This window comes from Mesoplodon bidens, assembly GCF_964165515.1.
Source record: "Mesoplodon bidens genome assembly, chromosome: 1".
In the NCBI taxonomy this organism is placed as follows: domain Eukaryota; kingdom Metazoa; phylum Chordata; class Mammalia; order Artiodactyla; family Ziphiidae; genus Mesoplodon; species Mesoplodon bidens.
The window spans coordinates 11,172,653-11,189,212 of NC_138176.1; positions in this window are offsets into that span (position 1 = coordinate 11,172,653).

The window sequence follows — 16,560 nt, forward strand, 5'->3', positions numbered from 1 at the left end:
TCACGTAACCATCCCTATGTGGTAGGCACTATCATTGTTCTAATTAGTAAAGGAAGAATCTGCTCAAAGTCACAAGGGCTTAAGCAGAATCCCAACCAAGGCATCTAACCTCACAGTTGGAGCTCTTAACTGCTTGGCCGAGTCTCCTGGTGGCCGGTCAGGCTGAGCCCTCCAACTGTGACCATACCCAGGCTTCTATACTGTCTTCCTTCACCTTCCACTCACTGGCTTTGTTCTTCCCTTGAAACTACACAGAATAAGGGAACCCATCACCCACTGAATGACCACAAGTCCTCTGCAAGTCCTCTGTGTTCCAGACTAAAACCTCCTGGGTCTTTTGACTGTCAGAGTTTCCTATGACCCAGTGTACCACTACTCTTCTCCAGGTTTCCCCAATTTATCATTGTCCTTAGCCTTTGGCTCTGTAGCTGAGCCCCTCATTGTGGTTTGACCGTGCAGTTGACCATTCCCTGTGATGCTCTGTGTGGTGTGACCAGCACAGAGTGTCACCTCTCTTGAGCCAGACATTGGATTTTTATTACCGCAGCTCAAAAGCATGCTCATTTTGGCTTTTCTACATGGTTGTTTTTCTCCCTTTAACAATGAACTTGCATTCCTTAGTACACAGCATACATGAAGTCCTGTATGATAACAAATGTTAAACTAGAGAAACAAGTAATTCTCAAAGCCTGTATTCTAAAAATTCATTCGTAGGCTAATTATTTGAAATCAAAACTTTAATGAAAACATTATAGTACATGAAGATTATATTCATAGATCAAATCACCAAACCTACTGTAGCCTTCCCATAATTGAAATACCTTTTGTTTGAAATAATGTATAAAACATTAGTAAGGACCCATATTTTGAGCATAGTTTTTAAAAAGCCCAGAGGTTGAGGGTGAGGAAGTGGGCAAAATGGGTGAAGGGTATCAAAAGGTACAAACTTCCAGTTACAAACTATATGTCATGGGGGTATCATATATGGCATGGTAACTATTGTTAATAATACTTTATTGCATATTTGAAATTTCCTAACAGAGTAGATCTTAAAAGTTCTCGTCACAAGAAAAAGTTTTATAATGCTGTATGGTGACAGATGTTAACTAGACTTATTTTGGTGATTGTTTTCCAATAATTACAAATATTGAATCATTACGTTGTATACCCGAAACTAACTTAATGTTAGATGTCAATGATACCTCAATTTAAAAAAAAGAAAAGCCATTTGAACATGGAGAATACTCAGTACTGTCTTAGTAGGTGTGTAGTCATTTCTTCATATGTTCTTATGCTGTTAATTATTAGAGAAAAAATATTGAATGTAGTGTGTTTTACTTATTTTCTATTCCAATATTTGAGGTAAAGCAAGTTTTATTAAAGCAGGTGGTTAAAGATTTTAGAGACAGACTCTGGGGAGATTCTGGGAGAGTTCAGGAGGGCGTGAGAGATCCATGGAACTGGATCCATGGTGCTGGAACTTTGTGTCTAAATCAACCATTAAGCATTCCCTGCCCTCTTTCCTACAGACTGTAGTTACATTACCTTTGATTTGAAATTCTCTCCTTTGCTTTCTCAGAATGTCTTATTTTTGGTTCCAGAATCTCTGTGGGTTGAGGGTCAAGGATGAAAGTTTAATCTGGAGCATGAATGTCCAGAAGCCTTAGATTCAACTCACTCTAGGGACTCAACAAAGTTGTCAGGTCTCTTTCTACATCCCTGGACTCTGTTTTCACTGTCATGGCTTCAATTCAGGCAGGTTCTCAACTCTTAGAGATAAAGAGGCCTCCAGTATGTCTAGGCTTACATTTCACCACCTTAATCACCCTAGTCAAAAAAAGTGCTCCTTTTCCCCACAGTTCCCATCCAATTACCACGTTTGATTCTCACTGGACATATTTGAGCATGTGCTCATCTCTCAGACAATCATGAGGACTGGAGAGATGGGAAACACTGATTGGTCAAACCCAAGTTGTATGCCCATACCCAAAGCAGGTGGAGGGGTGGATAGTGATCAGCCTCATCCAAATTACATGGATAGTTGGGTATGGAATGGGAGAAGGATGGTTTCCAAGGTGAATTGAGCTGCTGAGACCTGCAGAAGGATGTGTGGATAATGGAAGGACAAAAACACCAAATATCTACTACAGGGAAGAAAGGAACTTACCTTCACTGAGGGCCTAATTATGTGACCAACACTAGGTGCTCTACAAGGCATTTGTCATCCTCCCAGAAGAAAAGATGGGTAACCACTTAGTGAATCAGCCCACAGCCAAGAGATAAGCAAAACCAAGGCAAGTAGATGAGGACCTCCTGATGATAGGGATTAAGAAGGAAGAGCAGCAGGGAGAATTCTCAGGGATGATCACGGCCCTGGAGGCAGAAAAGTAACTGTGAAAGGAACATTCCTAGATGTGCTGTCTGTAAGTCAGGTTTACCTGAAATAATGACACTAAGAAGAATAATGGCACAAAAACCCAACTGAGAACCACCTGGAATGAGTGGTCTTTTGTCAGCCTATCACCCTCCACACCCTGCAAGGATCAGGCAACTACAGCTCCCAGAATCTCTCGCCTGTACAGTTCCATGTCAAGTTTGCCAATGAGCCCTGCATGGTGAGCCAGGAGCAGAGGTCATTCTTCTCTAGAGATCAGCTCAGCAGACACATGAGCGGATGCGAGATCCATGGCTGCTTCTCAGCCGGTATTGTAAATCACCCATTTTGCTACTGCAGACTCAGCCAGTTGGTAGGAGTTTCTTCAGAAATTTCTAAGAACTCCAGTAGTTTCCTTAGAAGCTTTTGAGAAGCTGAGGTCTCAGTGTCTACTTCCCCAACCATCTGGCTGCAACTTCCCTGATTTTCTGCAGCAACTTTTCAGACCTTGACAGTACTGGCTCTTCCAATACTCAGATAAGCCCTCATTCCCAGATTAAACCCTTCATTCCTGGAATACTTGATTGGCTCCATTTTCCTGAAAAAACCCATACTGGGAGAGAGCCCTACCATAAAAAGATTCTGGCCTGAGATCAGGATCTGAAGTCTGTGACTGTCCAGCAAATGTGCTTCGTAGCCTTGGCTAAGTTTTTTTTTTTTTTTTTTAAAGAAACTCTTTTATTTTATTATTTATTTATTTATTTATTTATTTTTGTGGTATGCAGGCCTCTCACTGCTGTGGCCTCTCCCGTTGCGGAGCACAGCCTCCGGACGCGCAGGCTCAGCAGCCATGGCTCACGGGCCCAGCCGCTCCGCGGCATGTGGGATCCTCCCAGACCGGGACACGAACCCGTGTCCCCTGCATCGGCAGGCAGACTCTCAACCACTGCGCCACCAGGGAAGCCCTAAGTTTTAAGCTCTACAAATAAACGTTTTTCCCCACCTCTTCCATAACCATCCCGTTGAACATGGAGCGATCCATAAATGACTTAATCTGAAAGTTATAGTTATATCAAGCACAACGTCTGACCAGCTTTGTCAATGTTAAGATGTTATATTATGATGATGAACGAAGTCCCCAAAGAATATCAATCATGGCGTGTGCTCATTAATTTTTCCTGGACGCTTTTGGAGGGGTTCCCAGAGGGTGCCTGGGGTGAGCAGAACCTTACAGAATAGCTGAAGTTTCTTCAAGGGAGGGGAGGCTTCTGGCCAGATGGGATGAACTGTCTGCGAGATGGGGTCAAGGACAGGCTTGACCCGCACAGGCTGGCTGAGCAGACAAAGGCCTTGAGCAGACTTTTAACTGGTGGAGGATTTTAAGGTTGCTGCAGCTCCCACCCCAGGCTGCCCCTATTTCGAGCCAGTGCCCCTCCAGGGAGCACTCGGTAGGTCCGGCCTGCCCACCAACCTCTGCCATGATCATTACATCCAGAAGCAAACCTCCATTATTCGTTCAGTGTCTTCAGAACAAGCAAAGGTGAATCCCCCTTTCACATTATACCCACATTTCGGAGGGTCATGTGTAAATCACACCAGGATTGGGAGCTGGCCTAGCCTCCCCTTTACAATCAGCTCTAAGACAAAACTTAATCTGACGGAAGTGCTGTGGGAAGAAGACAAACTTCACTGTTTTCCCTGAGGTTCATTAACCATGAATTCATGGGCCCCGGGCTTCTGTGCTCCCATAACTGCCTGGGCCTGTGTCCATCCTTGCACTTAGGTATTGTGCCCTGACTTCCTGCCTTTAGACTGTGAGCTCCTGGAAGAGAGTGTCTGGGTCATGGTCATTTTTCAGCCGCTGGCACCTCACACAAGTGGGCCTGGCTCGTATACACCCTGCATAGTAGCTCCTAGAATAAATGAAGCCCCATGTTCAGTAATGCACTGGGGAGGGAGTAGGGGAGGGAAGTGACTGCAGGTGAGGAAGTCAGTTCAAGAGATTTGTAGATGGGGCTTCACAATCCTGGGCCATGAAAGGGAATAACAGACAAGCTAAAGTGATGAAAGGAGCATCACTCTACAGAGTGAAAAAGCAAAGACGTGCTTCGCAAAAGCTGGAGTGACAGGACCGCTGCGCTTTGAACAGTCTTTGTTATGAACTTTCAGTTCTGACTTCCTCGCCGGGCACAGCAATAAGGCCGAGTCCTGTGCCCAGAACACCTGTGAGTGCTGCGTCCCCCTAGCATGTCTCTCTAAAATCATGGAGTTTTTCTGCAAGCCTTCCACTCCAAGAGGGGAGATGAAAATGTTTGGGTGCTCGCCCATAAAATGCTGTGTGGTGAATGCCTCTAACGAAATTCCACACGTGGGTCTGAAGACTTGCACTTGAATGGTTTTCATTTTAAGACTTACTTCACCAATATTGCCCAGTTTGGAAGTAAACTATTGAGAAAACTTGAAATTCACATTTAAAATTCAAGTCCTTCCTGGGTTGATATGTATCCCTACCCAGATAAAGGTGCCCTAGAACATACGTAATAACTCCCACAAACAGGAGTGTACAAGCAGAGGGCGTGACACTGGAGATTTTCTAGTTTAGGGTTCTCGTTCCACGGATGAACAAACTCAGGTCTAGAAATTCCTTGATCTGCCAAAGGCCCACAGATGGCAAGAGGTGGCTGGCACTGGGGATGGTCGTGAGAGTCAAACCCTGCCGTAGATTGAATTGTCTCCTCCAAGAAGACATCATCAAGTTCTAACTCCAGTAGTACCTGGGAATGTGACCTTACCTTATTTGGAAATAGGGTCTTGGCAGATGGTCATACTGGAGCAGGATGGGATTTGATCCAGTGACTGGTGTCCTTATAAGGAGTTGGACACAGAGGCACATAAAGAAATCACCATGTGAAGAGGGAGTCAGAGATTGGAGTTATGCCCCCCACAAACCAAGGAACACTAAGGATTTCTGGCAGCCACTGGAAGGGAGGCATGGAACAGATCCTCCCTCTGTTCAGAGCCCCCAAAAGGAATCATCTCTGCCAACACCTTGATTGTGGACTTCTAGTCTCCTGAACTGTGGATGAGTAAATTTCTGTTGTGTTAGCCATCTAACTAGTGATACTTTGCTATGGGAGCTGTAGGAAACCAGTGCAAACACAGAACACATTTTTTGCCTTCATGAGTTTCCAGAACTAGAACCTAAGGGTAGAAAACCTTCTTCGAACCCAGTGGTCTTTCTACCACATCAAGAAGAAGGAGAAAACTGTGATCACTTTGACCCCTGCTCTGATGAGCACACAGATCTAAAACAAGGAAATGTCCCTCCTTCAGGTGCAAGCTTGAGGGACTAAGTGAAGCTGGATCATTGCTAAGGATTCGAGTGTTGCCGTCAAGGACTGCAGACTCTAGAAGCCAAGACACAGTGGTCGTCCCTGCAAAGAACTCAGAAAGCCTGCCCAATTTCCCAACCCAAATGATAAGTAGTCCCAGTGGATGCCCTAATTCTATGAATTTCCAGTGTTACTTTGGGGGCCACGTGACTTGCTACACATACACTCTTGGAATTGGTGAGAAATACAGAGCGTTCCAAGAATATCAGCGTCCAGGCTGCCAAGATGCTTCTCAATGGAGCTTGAGATCACTGAGGTTTGAGACAATTGTCCTCCCCTAATCAGATCACTGCCACCCAAGCAGTTCCAACACCCAGGGCTAGAGGAGGCTGGGAGGGGAATCAGACCAATCTTCCCCATCTTCGCTCGGGGTTTCCCTGAATGTGAGGAGTCAGAGAGAAACCCTCGGTGGTGTTTCACACTTCCCAACATTTTGGTCCAAGTTCATCTTTTATCTCACAACTGTTCCGGATGATCCAACACGTGCAAGGGTTTGTTCAGGCTGTTTGGGGTTCTTTTGTGAAACTGTCAAAACAATGACCTCATTTGGAGCCATCTGCTAGCAGGCAGGATTGGCACAGACTTGTGTCGCTGGAGCAATCAATTCAAGATGGCCACTCCGCACACGAGGCTTGCTAAGCGATATGGAAGCAGATAATGGATTGCTCCATCCCTTCCTCAAGTTACCAAACATGTCAGTGTTAAGGCAGCCTCCACCAAAGGCTGCCTGCCAGGCATGGCAAAGGGAAGTCATCACCCGATGACCTAGAAACTCAAACCCTTACTTTGCCTGGAGTGGGGACGCTTCCCCCATCAGGCCCCCAACTTGTGAAGCAAAAGGAACATGATTGAATCAGAGAAAACTGTTGTCTTTGGAGCAGTAAGCGTGCGGGTACCATGGACGTGTGCATGTCAACACCACGGATGACCTAGATCTGATGCCCGGGTGGCTGAACCAGGGCTCCCCCGATAACGGCAGAGTCCATGGGAAAGAATCACTCTGGGCGTAATTCAGATTCAGTCTGGGATTATCTGAAGAGAATGAACTGGGACATTCTACAAAGGCACGGAGCCCGTAGGTATTCCGGAACTGTGACCAGTGTGCTGAGCCCAGCGTTTTTCACGGCCCCTGCAGTCAGAGAGCAGGTGTGTTTTTACGTGCTCATGAAAAGAAGATGCCTCAGTTTTTGTTGCACATCCCCCCTCCATTTCTCTGGCAAAGAAAAGAAAGAAACTTAAGAAATATGCAGGAAATTATTTTTGACCCAATTTGTTGTTATTGCCAGTTGACTTCCTGAAGTGGCTCATTGGGCAAATTCAGCAGAATGTTCCAGTCTCAGAGCACTGCTGCACACTCCAGCTCTGCTGAGAGGTGACGCTTTCCTCAGATTTCCTATCATTTATGATACCATAACAGTGACCCGTGTAGGGGATCGGGGTGGGGTGAGACTCTTCTCACATGTGAAACCCAGCAAGTAGACATCCCTCACGAATCCGAGAGCCTCCCGACTGCTTGGGCAGGTGTTAAGTTTGCTGTGTGCCTGTGAATGTAGCCGAACGAGGTATAATTACCTGAAACTTGGGTCAAGTGGGGAGTGGTAATTTGCAAGAAGGTTGCTATGGCATTATCAACACAGAGTAAAATAAAAGCAGGGTTGCATCTAAATACATAGGATGCAATAAGGAAAAAGTTGGAAGGGCTGAGAGGGACCCACAGGAGACAGCAAGGGAGGGGAAATAATAAGATTGCTACCTGTCTAGAGGCATCACTCTTAAATTGGCCAGTGTCACACTGAGAGCAAGGGCTCAGATACCCTTACTAAGGGGGTGACTTTTGAGTAATCTTTCTTCAGCATGGACCAGGTCCCCACCTGCAACCAAAGCTAATAATAATAATAATGATAATAATAATAATGATAGTAATAATGTATTCGGCAGGGTGGGAGGGGATTGTAAAAGAATAATTAACAAATTTACTTCCCAGCATCTACCCCATGCCACACCCGCTAGAAGAGGTGTAGAGAAGACCCTATCTACAACACCAAGAAATGTTCATTCCTAAAGACAGGCCACTGATTGAACCCACTAAAACATAATTGACTAATTGACTGGGGTGTCCATCTACCCACAAATCTCTTTGATCTTTCAAAAGTCTAAACTGAACTCCATATTTGTAGACACATTTGACATTTTGTAAAGGATGTTTCCATTAATACCCACCCAAGAATAATATCAGAAAAGATAAGCTGCTTATTGCCAGACACAGTCATGTACACAACTTTTAGAGCTTCTTCCCTTGCTTTCACTACATCAGAAGTCAGAAGTGGCTGTTCTTTGGGCTGATGCCATTAACTCAGCATTGTAACATAAATTACCAAATACTTTATGATATTTTACAAACTATCAAAAATAGCTATTTTTACATCCAGAAATCCTCTTTAGGTTTGTGGCATGTGGATCTTTACAACTTACTTTAAAAATTACATTTTACTCATGCTTTTGTTAATACATCTTGTAGTATAGCCCAAAGCAATAAAGCAATGATATGCCCCAATAATTAACTATTACACACTAAAAGTAGTGGTTTGAAACAGGCACAAATGCAAATTTTAGTGCATTTAGCTGAATCACAAATACATATTGAAGGTCTAAATCTTATTATCTTGTATGATACTTGTTGACGTTCACCATTTAAGTGAATATGTCTTACATTTAAACATCCATAATAATAGTTATTATTAGCTGTGACTGGTTTTAAAATCCATCCAAAGTAATTTCAGGCAAAGTAATGAATGCAAATGTTTCTCTCTTCTACAGGACTTAAAGCAAGATGGAACTCTGGTCGTGGTTTTTTTCTTTCGGTGAAATGTGGAAACAGGGTCACACCGATCAGCACCCTGGTTTAGCTTCTAATCCACTTAGGGACTGGGGCAGGGCTTTCCAAGGACACGGTTCAAGTCTGAGGAGACAGTGAATCCACCCTCTTTATCAGAGCCAGGTGTCAGGAGCATCTCGCTGGCAAGCCTGTGGTTCCAGGCTGACAATGGGCCATTCTATTGGAGATTCTCACCTCTCAGGGCACTGGAGCTCCCAAATGTGAGGTAAGGAGCCACTGAACTCAGGTGAGGAGAAACAGGGAGTCTACTTGACATGCACTCTACCCTATGCCCACGCCCACACCCGGGTCAAACTGCAACCTTCCATGAGGATGATGGGTCCCTGGCATACAAACTGTGCTGGGGATTTTTTTTTTTTTTAAGTAGAACACTGGAAAATGTGATGCAAATTTGCAAAAAGTATTTTTGTGGTCAGAGAGGCCTCAATTCAGATTCGTGTGTCTATCCCTCCAAGGCTGTCACCATCTAAAATCAATTCCTTCAGGACTTCCCTGGTGGTCCAGTGGTTAAGACTCTGTGCTTCCAATGCAGGGGACGCAGGTTTGATCCCTGGCCAGGGAACTAAAATCCCACATGCTATGTGGCGCAGCAAAAATAATAATAATAATAATAAAATAAAATAAATTCCTTCATCAGCTTATCACCTCAGGGAGGCCAGCGTGGAGGGACCAATTGCACCAGCTCTGGAGACAGAATTTAATGCTTAGTCTCCCACTAACTGGTATGCCAGGAAATTTCTCAACCTCCCCAGGTCTCAGTTTCCTCATCTGCAAAATGAGCTTGGATGAGGATCATGCAACCTGCCGAGCTACTCGTAGCCCCAGGGTTTTTGTCACTCGCTCTTGCTTCTCACTGAAGCTGCTTAAGCTGGTTTCCCCCATGGCTGGATTCTTCAGGCTTCAGCTTAAGTATCCAGCCCTTGGAGAGATACTCTCTGCTCACCCTATCTAGATCACACTTCCTGTATGTTTCTTTCATTGTGATTGTCGCATCCTAAATTACCTAGTTTGTTTGGTAACTTATTTATTTCTACTCCCACTGTCTTCCTCTAACCTCCCACCACCACTACCACACACACACACACACACACACACACACACACACATGCATGTTCTTACACGCGTGATCTCTGCAAAAGCTGGGATCTCACCTGCTTTATTCATTGTCCTATTCCTAGAGCCTCAAATAAGAACTTGGCACAGATCAGGAGCTCAGTGAAAGTCTGTTGTTGAATGAAAAAATGCATGTAAAGTGCTTGACCAATACAAGGTCTTCAAAAAATATCAGTCAAACAAACGAATAAATTTCTCAAGTCCAATCACACATACCGTGTTTGGAGAATCCTGGAATTCACCCGGCCTCATGCTTTCAACGTTACCTGTTTAAGATTAGACATAGACCCCTTGGAAGCAGGACTCCCCCTTACTGCCTGTGTGTGCATGGAGGAGACATAGGAAAGCTCAGAGGCTCTCATGTTAAGTTGACGTGATTCCAAATCCCGCCTCTGCAATATGACCTTGGCTGCACATTTCTCCAGGTCCTCCTTCTAAAAGGTGGGAAAATGACACAATATCCTTGGGCTGATATGAGGATTAATAGAGAGAAAACAAACTATCCAGCAGGACTGGCTACAGAATTTGCAAGCCCCCATGAAAAGTGAAACCACGGGGGCTTCCCTGGTGGCGCAGTGGTTGAGAGTCCGCCTGCCGATTCAGGGGACACGGGTTCATGCCCCGGTCCAGGAAGATCGCACATGCCGCAGAGTGGCTGGGCCCATGAGACATGGCCGCTGAGCCTGCGCGTCTGGAGCCTGTGCTCCGCAACGGGAGAGGCCACAACAGTGAGAGGCCCGCATACCACACACAAAAAAAAAAGTGAAACCAGGGGACCTCTGTTCAAAAATTATTAAGAACTTCAAGTTGGCAACAGTAGTGCACTAAACCAAGCTCACGGACTTTCTGAGCACGGGGCCCAGTGGGACTGCACTGCTCGCACCCAGGGAGCTGGCCCTACTGCCCAGCCTGGTGTCTGGCATGTAGTAGAGCTCTAACGAATGAGAGCCTTTTTTTCTCCTTCCCTTCTCATTAAAAATCTGATGTAATGAAATGAGACAGATTGTGACTATTGGCTGAACAAAGGGATCCTGAGCGGTGGAATTTCTGGTAATGCTAAGCATTCTGGCTAATTATCCCGTCTGTGAATTATTCAGATACCTTGGTTGTCTTTCTTCTTGTCCTTTGAGTTATGTCGCTGCTCACTGATCATTCAAAAATAATGTTCCCCTCCCCATTTTTCTTTTGCATCCTGATAAATGACTGTTGGAAGAAGAGGTCAAAGTGACAGGCTCACATACTTGCTATATTTATTCCCAATGTGTTCACTTATTCAATATGCATTTACTGATTGCCTGTAATAGGCAGGTTAGGGTTAGGGTTAGAACGGAACCCTAACCTGGGCACGTAGAATGGAACGTATCTGAGATAAGGACCTGGAATTAGTCTGAACCCTTGTGGTTGCAAGAGACAGAAACCCAACTCAATCAGTTTAAGCAAAGAAGGGATCATTTGGTTCACTGGACCATGAAGCTGGCTCAAGTATAGTTGGATCCAGAAATATAAATATGATGGTCAGTTTACACAATTGCCATAGACAGAGATGGGATCCAAGATTAGCAAGATCTGTTCATATACCCATGTCTGCAGCTGGAGAGCAGACAGGACATCCCAACAAACAATTTCCCACACCAACGTGGGATAAGAAAGCAATTGCCCAAAGGAAAGAAGAGTACTGAACACCAAATTACAGCAAGCGTCCGTTACTGATCTTGACAGGAAATTTTTTAGAATTGGGACCTTGTGAAGCATGGTCCCAAGTTCCAAGTTCCTGCTCAACAAATATTCCAGGAAAGAAAAAAATAAATAAAGCCCTGTTCTGAGATACTGTGAGAACACATAAATTCAAAAAATAAAACCTTGGGGACTTCCCTGGCAGTCCAGTGGTTAAGTCTCCGCGCTTCCAAGGCAGTAAGCGTGGGTTCGATCCCTGGTCGGGGGACTAAGATCCCACATGCCATGGGGTGTGGCCAAAAAAAAAAAATCAGCTTTGTTTCTGCAACAAAAAACAAAGTTTAAAAAAACCAACCTTTTCTTCCCTGACATTCTAGACACAGAGACTTTGAATTCATGATTCCAAACATCTAGAATAAACACAGAGAAAACATGTAGGTAATCATCTACGTGTTTCTAAATATCCAGACGCCTGGCATCACTTAGTCATTGTCACAGTGTGTACGAGTCTTTTGCAGCAGAAGAATTGGAATCACTTCCCAGAACCAGGTTCAGATAGTCGTCTTCTGAGAAGAGAGATACCTTATCTTGTACTGTTTCTTACAGAACAGACTTAGCCCTGCCCTAACTAGAGAGCCAAGTTTAGAGAATGAAAATAAATACAAGACAATTTAAAAGTAACAACATTCCCAAAAGTAAAACTGGCACTCTCTTTCTCTAGTTTACTTGAATTCCATTTTAGAAAGAGGAGTTAAAATGAAAAAAGCATGGTAGCTCCTCCCAGGTTGCGTGATGAAAAAATTGCTTAAATAGCAGATGTTGTAATGGAGAGAACACATAACCAGGGGTTAGAAGGCCTGGGTTTTAGTCTCAATTCTACCACCCTGGAGCCTTGGACAAATCACTTAACCTGTCTGGGGCTCTGATTCTCTGCCTGTAAAACACAGGTATTGGACAGGATGATCTTTTAGGTCTATTCTAGCTCCACAATTGTGATGAGTCAGTGTTTATAGAAGCAATAACACTAACACCTCACATTTTTATAACATTTTGCAGTTCATAAACATTTTCACGCATGGTTCCTTTGATCCACACAGGAAGTCTGTGTGTAGTATGCTCCGTCAGACTTGGTCCCTTTGTGGAGTGGCAACGTGACATGTGTGAGGTCACAGATCGTAGGTGGTAGAGATGCCTACAGACGAGATCTTCCCATGCTGCAAGCTCTCCCCTTCATCTGTGATGTGAAACCGATCTCCACCCTTCATAATTACATTCAAGGTTTAGCATACATTATTAATAGTATCTTTGGGACACCTTGGCAGATTTCAGGTGCCATATGATAGGTCATCAAGTCTCTTAGTCGTTCATGATTTCTAAGTAAATTGGATATGATTTCAAGGCCAGAATGATGGCTCCATATTCACTCCCAGTCACCCAGTGACCACAGGGCTGGAGCAGGGAAAGTACAAGACCAGCCAGGAACATCTTCTGTTGCCAGAAAATAAGAGAATGCTCAAAAACGATAAGAGCTTGTTGATGGAACAGAAGAACCCAGCCAGAGGAGCTCCTAATGGCCTCAGCTGGAACAACTTGAGGCACAGAATCAATAGTAAGAGCACTGGATTATAATTCATTGAATAGAATAAACAACTCAAGTCCATACTAGCTTATTTATATTAATCAATTAATTAGGGGAGAAAAGACTGCTCTTTCTCAGAATAAAATTCCAATGAATAAATGTAGGACAAAGGGAAATAGCAAACTTCATGGTAATAATAGGCACACTCCATAGTAATAATTGTTGCAGACAAGAGACACCTACGGATGCTAAATTTGGAGGGTGAAAGTGAGAGGAGAAACAGAATTTGCTTAGTCTCATAGTATCTCCCCCAAGATATTTATTAACTACTAAGGAAAAGAGAGTGGATGAAACCAGCAGACATCATCATCTTAACCCAGTGATGAATGTAAACATCACTAGTAACAAGATGTATCAACATCAGAAGCCCACGATATGATGCACTGAGAAGGATACAACATCACTTCTGTGGGATTCTTACCTAATATGCATAACCTCATTCCAACCATGGGAAAACATCAGATTAGCCCAGATTGAGGGGTAATCTACAAAACAGCTGACAAGTAGTCTTCAAAAGTGTCAAAACTGTGAAGACAAGAAAAGACTGAGGAACTGTAATGACAGCTTGGGGGAGGCAGAGGAGAAATAACAACTAAATGCAATGTGGGATCCTGGACATTAGTGGAGAATTTGGTGAGATTCAAATAAGATATTTAGTTTACAATATAGAATCAATGTTAATTTCACGGTTCTGATGATTATACTATTGTTATATAATATGCTAATGTTAGGAGAAACTGGATGAGGGATATGTGGAAACTCACTGTACTATTTTTGGGGGGTTTTTTGCAACTTTTCTGACAGTCTGAAATTAGTTCAAAACACTTAATGACACCTCAGAAGCCATTTTGACAGTTTCCTGAGCATCTCAAAAAGTAAATTAACTTTCCCAAGATAGCCAGAGTAATTGTAAAATCCCCCTGGCTCTTGCTCCAAAGTGTGTCTCTCTAGAGAGTGAGATCCAAGGGATCCCAAAACCACATTTTGACCTTGCCAGTTTGCTGACAATCCAGCTATTGGAAGCCATTCTGCACTCTAGACCGCTCATCAATGGCAAATACTGCTGAACTTAATGCCTCCTTGGAGACAATGTGAGCTCTGTCTTTATTGAATGCAGAAAGAGTGAGCCAAACAGCCGCAAAGATACTTAATAACAAAAGCATCTTCTTCGTTTTGGTCACATTTATTCTGATTCTTTTCATACAACTTCAAGAGCTAAGCAACCAGAATTCTACTATGATAAAAATCTGTCCTATTTTCTACCTCCAACCGTGTCCATCCTGTAATTTCTTTGTCACAGTGTCTGTTCTCATCCTTAATGGGTGGAGAGCACATGCTATAACAATGTTTTCTGCATCTTTTTTTGGTTGTTGGTTTTTCTTAAAAATACACAAGTCTAACTCCATTATGCATTTCCTGAGGGTGTGAACTGACAGCCAATTTCAGTTCCAAGGCATATACACAACTGACAATTTTATGACACTACTCAGTCTCACGCAAACCCACAGAACTGTAGAGCTGAGTGCCACTGCTCAGAAGTGAATTAACCTCCTGAAGCTGGTGAGTTTTCCTTTGGACACTAGACTTGCATTTCTTGTCATGAGCCACAGCTCTCTGCTTTTACTGGGGACTTGATGGGTAGAGGAAGGGCACTCCCTGAATCTCTACCTGCCTCACACCTTGACCAGCTGACCAGCCAGTATCTATGGACTCCTTTTGTCTGAGCTTGGGAGGTTGGCTTTATGAGAAGTATAAGACTTGGTCCTTGACCTCAAGGATCTTGCAGTCAGGTATCAATTTAAACTGGAAATTTTTAACAGTCAAGTCCTAAATAAGAACAATTTACTGTATAATACTTAGGGAAAGGAGAGAAAAGTAATCAGGAAAACTTCCAGCAGGAGGGGGATTTCATCCATTCATACAATAAGTATTTAATTTTATTGCCTGTGCCAGGCACTGTTCTAAGGGCTAGTGTCTCAGTAGGAAACAGATAATAAAAACAGAAACAAATATACAAACAAGTTCATTTCAAATAGTAAGAAATAAATTAAGAAAATGTAATTTAATTTAATTTAATAAAAAAGATTGCTAGAGTATATTCAGTTGCTCTGCAGACTTAAGATGGAACTTTCCATCCAAGCAAATCCAACATCACCATAATTTATGTTTAGGCTTTTGGAACTCCTTCTTAGGACCCCCAAATCTTAAATTGATTTAAAGGTTCTGTACACAGAAGCATGACATGCAGCCAGTAAGATCCAATCACTCAGCTCTGGCAGTTTTCTCTTAAAATCCCAAGACTCACGGGCCAGGGTGAATTTCTGCCATCACTTCTAGAAAGAGGAAACTCCGTCAAAGAGGAAAAATGCCATTTTTCATGGATCGTAGGCCTCTTTTTTCTCTTCCTTGGCTAAGTACATCTAAGCCTATTCATTCAATAGTCAGCAATGTTGATTGAGCACCTACTATCCTAATTGTCCTCTCAGCACCTAGGACAGTGCCCGGAACAGGAGAGATTCCAGAAATGTTTGTCAAACTAAGTTGTCACACAGAGTTTTGGTCTTAAATGCATTTCAAATAATACAGAGGATAAAAATGTGATAAGAATGTTTCTTTCCCATAGCTTTTAAACATTTATGGAACAATCCATTAATGTGGCAAAGAGCTTTAAAAATAGAAAGTACAACCCAGCGGCAAATGCTCATGTCATTATTATTCATGGAAGTTGTAAGGTAATGCATCTGGCTGCCAAGAGAACTAATGAAAGTGTCCACTGCAGAGAAAATGATCCAAGGACGCCATCGAAATTCAGGCTACGATTTACAGTAGCAATTAGTATCTTTAACAATGATCATTAAAGCAAACTTTAGTAGTAAAAGGAAATCTGCAGCCTTTGTGGTTTAGTTAGAAAGGCCTCCCTCACTGAATGTACTCTCCTAGCTATGGTACTAAACCTTTGTCGTTGGTGAATCCATCTTTGAAGCAAAGGTATTGTATCCTTTAGGTATATGATGGTAGCTAGCAAACTGGACCTGATGATCCCTGCCTATAGAAGTAGAAAACAAAGTCTTAATTTCCCCCATTGCCCAGAGCTGCCACCCCTAGGCTTCTCATCTCAGAACATGGTACTTCTACACCCCTGGCTGCTCATGCCAAAAACCTAAGGGCCATACACAATTCTTTTCTCTCTCCTGGTTTCCACAGAATATATCTCAAATCCATCTGTTTCTTTCCATCTCCCTGCCACAATCCCACTCCAGGCCACCATCATATCTAGCCTGAGCCAATCATGGTGGCCCATGATGGCCTTGCTGGGGACCAATTAGCTGGAAGCATGTGATGAAATTTTCATCAATGATATGTGAGAGCTTCCAGGAAAGGCTCCTGCACTCCTAAGAGACACTTAGAAAGAGATGGGCTTTATGTCAACTGGTCTTTGTCATTTCTAGATATGACATCAAGAATCCTGACA